Here is a 7,248-nt window from a genome sequence, read left to right as displayed (position 1 = left end):
GCAACAGCTGCCCTGGAAAGGCCCAGGGTGCCTCTGAATATGGATGAGGAGCAGGGAGAAAAATACCCCCAAACTTTCCTATATCAGGGGAGGCCTGGTCCTGCCGTCTGCCACCGGGATTTGGGCCAAACTGTTTGATACAGAGAGAGACCATCTGGATCGTCTGATGGGCTCTGGGTTTGGTTAAAATGAAGCAGAAGCTTTTCTTGTAGGAGAGGATTTTTCATGGGAAGATCCGGGGAAGGATTCCAGGGTACGTGCCAGACCTGTCGTGCAAAGAGATGCGAAGCAGCTACAAAACTTCAAACAAAAAATGCTGCCAGTTTGAAGCCAAGGCCCCTGGGCAGCATCCAGGCATTTCCCCCAATCCAGGATGAGCCACAGCCCATTCCTATTACCTCTCTAGGCTGGTGCTGGGTCCCTATCAGAGCTGGCAGTGGCTCATCGTAGAGTCATAGAAGAAACTGGGTTCGAAAGGAAGTTACGATCATCTAGTTCCAACCCCCTGCAATGGGAAGGGACATCTCACACTAGAAAATCACACTGACAGCACCTTCCAGCATTCCTGCTCCAGTGTGGGTCCCTTCCACGGGGTGCATCCTTCAGGAACAGACTGCTCCAGTGTGGGTCCCCCATGGGGTCACAAGTCCTGCAGCAAACCTGCTCCAGCACAGGCTCCTCTCTCCATGGGGCCACAGGTCCTGCCAGGAGCTGCTCCAGCTTGGGCTTCCCACAGGGTCACAGCCTCCTTCGGGCATCCCCCTGCCCTGGCATGGGGTTCTCCCTGGGCTGCAGCTGGAATCTGCTGCACCATGGACCTCCCTGGGCTGCAGGTGCACAGCTGCCTCACCATGGGCTAAACCATGGGCTGCAGAAGAACCTCTGCTCTGGCTCCTGGAGCACCTCCTCCCCTCCTTCTGCACTGACCTTGGGGTCTGCAGGGCTGCTTCTCTCACATATTCCCACTCTTCTCTTTGGCTGCCATGGTGCAGTATTCCCCCTTTAAATATGTTATCCCAGAGATGCTACTACCATTTCTGATGTTCTTGGGCTTGGCCAGTGGTAGGTTCAGCCAGCTGGCATTGTCTCCATCAAACACAAAGGACACTTCCAGCATCTCACAGAAGCCACTCCTGCAGCCCTCACACCACCAAAACCTTGCCACACAAACCCAATACAAGCATGCTTGCATGGTGCCTGCTCCAGCTTCCCTGCTGAGGAGCATTGCAGGATCTGGCTCTCCTTGCACCTGGCAGTTCTTCAAACCCTTCCTCCCACCAGCAGCATCACTGAAACACACGTGGTTTGGGAGCAGTAGCCACAAGACCCATGTGGGGATGTGCCCAGAGCACAGTGGCTGTGACCTCTGGCTGCCCAGTGTCCCCCTGAGCACAGCTGCCCCTGTGCTGGCCGGGGCCACATCTGTCACACATGGCCCATGCTGGGAGCCCAGGCTGCCTTTGTTCCGCCGGACACGCTTGGCTTTGGAGAGCGAGGCATTGTGTGAGAGCGGGCCAGCGTGTCGGCCCTGTCAGGGCACCTGTTGCGCTTGTGCAGCGTGACAATGCCCTTGATGGGTCTATTATGGACAGCTGCAGGCAGCCAGGGCGCTGGGATCACAGTAAATCTCACCTGGTTAGCAGCAGCAGCAGCAGGCAGGGCTGCGATGCACTCTTTTTGGCATCTCTTCAGGGACAAAGCCCTACCTTGCTGGCAAACAGCAAACACATCACCCTGCAAACATGGCCAGCATCACCCTGCGAACGCTGCCGGTGTTGTCCTGTGAACACCGCTAGCATCACCCTCTAGACACCACCAACATTGCCCTGCAGACACTGCCAGCATCACCCTGCAAACGCTGGCAGCATCACCCTGTGAATGTGGCCAGCATCACCCTGTGAGCACTGCCAGCATCACCCTTAAGAACTGCCAGCATCACCCTGTGAACCTGGCCAGCATCATCCTATGCCAGCATCACCCTGTGAACATGGCCCCACTGACTGCAGGAGAGCAGGCAGCTCCACTGCCTGGGACCTCACCACTGGGACCAAGTGAAGGGAACAGCACCCATCAGGTCCTCCAGGATGATGTGGGGGATGCAGATGCTCCCATGCTTCATGCAGCAGGGACCATCCAAGCAGGGAAAGCCTACCTTGTCCTGCTGCCTTGAACACTTGCAGAACAGCAGGAGGGGAACAGCCCGCAAGGCACCAGATCCCTCCTTCATGGTGCAGCTCAGTAGAGGGGCCAAGCACCCTCAGTTCCCAAAACCGGCTCTACGCCACAGAGAAAACATTTGTGCCGAGCAGCCTGGACGCAGATGGGGAGATGCTGTTCCCGGCTGGACACACCAACCACCGGGGAGCTCTGCAGCGCAGCACAAGCTGGTTTGAATAAACCACAGGCGAGGAGGTGTTTGCAAAGCGCCTCACACATGGGAACACATGGGAACATGGGAACCAGCAATTGTTGGTGCAGCGTGGGATCAGGGACTCAGGGTCCCCAGATGTAGCGATTGTTCCACATCCGTGCTGTGTGTACACACGCGCTCTTCCCTGCTCGCTCTGCCTGGAGCCGCTCATTAACCCTCCTCAATGAAGATGCATTGGAGGGATAATTTACTGTTTAATAGACTAACTTCCCATTTGCTGTTGCCAAGCACATCCAACGTATTTCTCTGCGGTGCTGTAAACTGCAGCTCCTCCAACATAAAACCATGCCTCCCAACAGGAGCAGGTGGGCTTTCAGGATTCAGCTGATGACCTTGGCTATGGGGTAAGCTAGAGACACCGGGCTTTGTTGTTAGAGGAACAGGGCTTGCTCCCACCAACCCCTTCCACTTATTGCAGTCCCCACTGCACTGACATCCCTGAGCTGGGAAGACATCTAACCTGAGAAATGAGAAGTGCCTCAGCCTGATGGATGTGTGAGGCAGCAGCTCCGTCCTGATTTTGTTAATGAAGATGCGCTGGGAGCAGACAGGCTTGCCTCTGCTCTATATTTACGGAGCTAGCTGGCAGCCAGTCCCACGCTGGGATGCAATCAATGAGCTGTGTGCCCGCTTAGGCTCACTGTGCTTCCGCAGGCGCGGGCGGCCTGTCTGCGCCTTGCCAGTCCCACAGTTGTGAGCGTGTGTCTCCACATCCTCACTCCTCCTCCTCCAGCCTTACAAGCTACTACGGGCTGGAAGAAAGTCAGATTCTGTGCAATGTGGGATGGGAGAGCTGGTGCCAGCCACACTTTGCCTCCATCACCCAATTCCCACATTGTAAAGGAGGTACTTTCAGGGTGCTCATACTGCAAGAAGGAGCAGCAGCTCCAAAGGCATGAGACCAAGTGACTGGCTACCAGGGTCTGGCTCTGAAGGATGGCAGGATACCAGCAACAAAAATAACTTGAAGAGGAGAAGGAAAGGGTTTAGCTTGCCTTATGACAGCTCTGCTCAGCACCAGATGTGGGCAGACACTCTCACTAGAGCTAGACAGCCATGCTAGGGGCCACCTGCAGAGCTGATTTTTGTCCATTGTAAGAGAAAATCCCACCCCAGCCTCTTCCCTCACCCTTCTCTGTGTTTTATGCTCTTGTTACCTTACCTAAAGACCCAGCCTCCTACTGCGCTTCATCCCCCATGCACATCCCCATGCAGGCAGGAAGGAAGAGCCAGGCATCCCCCAGGCACATCTGGCCCGGGGGCCCCCAGTGCTGCAGGGTGGGCACGGGGTCCCATCCCGCAGCGTGTGCTGCCAGCCCCCTCTTGCGCTGTTGCTGCAGAACGGCCTTGGCGAGGCACAATGGAGCCAGAGGCTTTTGTGCAAGAGGTCGCTGACACCCTGCTCCCTCGGGGGGTGAGGCTCAGGCTTTGTAGGCAAAAAGGTTGGAAGAAACAAACCTCAGGCCAACGGAGACACCCTCCCCCCCACCCTTCATAGACCTGTGCATGCACCCAGTTATACACAGCCATGGTGACCGAGGCAGGTTTGCACCTCCATCCATTCCAGTTCTCAGACCCAGCAGCTTCAGCCAGAAGCAGAGTGGGACCCAGTTCTCCTCTTCGGTGCAAAAGAAGGTGGGTTTAAAATGTCATATAAGGCATGCCATGGGAGGGCTGGGTGGTGGGTTTGTTTGCTGCAAGGCAGGGGACCCTGGTTTAGCTTGGGAGGGGAGCCCTGCTTAATCAAGGAGAGGTGGGACTGGGGAAGGATGATCAGTAATGCCTGCTCCAGCTGGGGCTCAGCAAGGAAAGGAAAGCTCTGTTCCCCCCAACCCAGACTGAAATCAGCACCTCAAAGGCCAGTGCTGGGAAGTATCTGAATCTCACCCTATCGTGTATGGCTGGGGACAGCTTCTCCTTGCATCAAGACACAGGAGCCCAGAAACAACCCCATCGCATTCTTCAGGCATGGGCATGTCCCAGGAACAAAGCTGGGCTGAAGCAGGACAGGGCTGGAGAGCTGCTGCCAGCAGAGATCACACCCTGGTCCACAGCAGAAGAGGAAGGTCAGTGCGGGACCCAGCACGGAGATCTTGGCATCTACGTGCCTGCACAACTGATGAGCTTCAGCACAAAACCCTCCGTGGGGGGATGAGCAAACAGAACTAAACATGGTAATTTATTCACTCCATGAAAAAATATTAGTTAATCCAAGCCAATGAGATTGTAAAGCCTGATAACTGGCCTGGCTGATGCCAACATCTAGCGCTAGCAGCACTTGTGTTTTTTGTCTCCACTGTTGCCCTAGGCAGTGAGATGCAGCAGCAGCATGACAGCTCCCAGCCACACATGGTAATTCAAGAGAGAAAACACATCTTATTTCAACTCGGAACCAGAGCAGAACAGTTAAAAAAAAAAATCAAGACAACTTGCAAAAATTGCTGTAGAGAGAGCAGTGACACTCTGCAGAACTTATTTGCAAGCCTGTGCTGTGCAATTTGAGATAAAAACTGTTTAATGAAATGAAGGATGAGCACTGCTTGTTTGCTTTGCAACGCCACTGCTGTGCAGGAATACCAGCAGGCCAAAGCAAACACTGAAAGCTGAGCGATCCCACTCCAAGTACCTTCACCCAGTGTTTGGTCCCAGTGACTGCTGCCCTTTCTCTTGCAGCCAAGTGTAAGTGCTTGGATTGGGGCTCCAGGGTCTGAAAACTATTCATTTTTTAAATTATGTAAGCCATATAAAGCTGTCACTTTGATTCACAGCTCATCACAGAGGTGATATTTGGGTTTGCAGTATTCAAAATAGCTATTGTGAGTTTTTGCATTCCTTTGTTCAACATCTTCAAGAACAGAAATGTCCCTCTAGACTCCATGCCCACTTTTAAGTGCACAAAGGCACATCCCCTCCTGCTCCGAAGGCTCTGGGAGATGAGTTGCAGCAATCCCATGACACCTAACTGCAGCCCTGGAGGAAAACAGGGCCCGCGTGAAGCTCACCCTGCAGGAAGGCAGCGCTGGTTTCAAACGTATCGTGCCGCTTGCTTCTCCTGCTTGTTTTTCAATTGCATGGGGAGGATGTTAATGACTGTCTGAGCCATGGCAGGCAAGCCCAGGGCATTTCAAACGTGGAAGAACTTCACAGAGAAATAATCTGCATAAAATCTGAGATGCCATTATTAAGAAGGAGAAGAAAATGCAAGCAGAAATCATCCTCCCTCAGCAGCCGAGAGGGGCGAGAGAAGAATGGTTCTACAGAGAAAGATGTATTCATTTGATCCATTATTTATATAAAGTGTTCTTTGTAAATCTGATTTCCTGTCACCCTGGATGACAGCAGGGGGAAGACAGGAAAAGAAGAGGTCCAACTTCATACCTCCGAGGGAAAGACAGCCTGTCTGGACATCCTTAAGGTCTCAGAGGGAACAAGCTCTAGTACCATGGGAGGCGAGTGCCATCCCAGCCAGTGCCATCCCAGCAGGTGGGCAACAGATCACCAAACACCCCTGCACCTAAAGGTAGGAGCTCTGGGGTTCTAAGCAGGCATTTCCTTCCTTTTCAAGGTGGATGCACTACAAAGTTCTTGTTGTCTCATTGAAACTGCTTAAGCCACTGAACAAACCCACTAAAAATAAAAGCATTTAATATGGGGTTTTCACATGAACACACAGAAAGGCAGCAGTCTGAAACAGTACATACATAGCATACATAAATAAGGACAAAGATTAAAAAACCTTTGGAAATGACAGGCTCTGGGAACAGTTAGTGGCTGCTCTGGGAGGAAACATCCTTGTGAGTCACTGCACAGGGCAGACAAATGAGACACATTCAGGCATGACTAAAACTTCTCTGTGCCTGAGACAGCGTGAGCACATTGGGGCTGCAACAGCCAAGGGTCCTGGAGGCCAAATCTGTTAGCCACCCCCCCCGCCTCAGCATTAGGCGCACACCACCATGGGCTGAAGCCCAGGGTACCAAACCCCTCCTGGGACAGCTGTCTGGACACTGCATGCACCCCTTTAGCAGGGGAGGCATCTGAGACATGCAGAACACCAGGCTGATGCCCCATAGATAATTTTTCTTCTTCAGATTTCAGCTGTGCCAAAAGCCAGAGTCCCTGAGCTACAGCCAGTATGGGGATAGAAGAGCGATGCTCCTCTTATCCATATGGAGCAGTGTATTTAGTCTTAACAGCAAGACTGCCTTGCAAGCAGACACCCATAAAGAGGTACATGCTCAAGTAAGCTAGGGGAAATGGGGAGAGGAGGGATAGGATGAGCAAATACTTCCCCCAGCAGCTACCCCTGATGCAAGTAAGAGCAGAGGTGGCAAGACCAGACTCAGCTCCCCCTGTGCTGCTGCTCAACCTTCAGTTCTGCTTCATCTTTGTTCAGAGGCAAAGCAGAGATCCCCAGGTCTCCACCAACAATGGACTGCAGGGGCAGGGTAGAAGTGCAGTCAGCAACACACATGGTGCCCTTTGAGGAGCACATAGACAGCTTCAGCCTCCTGAGGGAATGATTACAGACACATCCAAAAAGCACATACTACTACCACAGCAAACAGCCTCTGCCCTTCCTCACAGCATCCTTGCCTGCCCAGTTCCTGAAGAACCAGCTCACTCTTTGCTGCCACAGAGGCTCCTAACACCAGCTACTCCCATCTCACACATCTACAGTCCCACTACCCTCTACATTTTCGAGGCAGCTCCTCCAATTTGGGGTCAGGCTGGGGACAGTCACCCCTGGTAAAGTACCAGGAACATCCCTTTGGACAGAGCAGCATGAGGAACATGCTTTGTAGCTCAAAACCCCT

The sequence above is a fragment of the Pezoporus wallicus genome, unplaced genomic scaffold (genome assembly GCF_028554395.1).
Source record: "Pezoporus wallicus isolate ANWC-B61680 ecotype Strahan unplaced genomic scaffold, APGP_CSIRO_Pwel_v1 contig_12993, whole genome shotgun sequence".
Lineage (NCBI taxonomy): Eukaryota > Metazoa > Chordata > Aves > Psittaciformes > Psittacidae > Pezoporus > Pezoporus wallicus.
Note: the sequence above shows the minus strand (reverse complement) of the source record.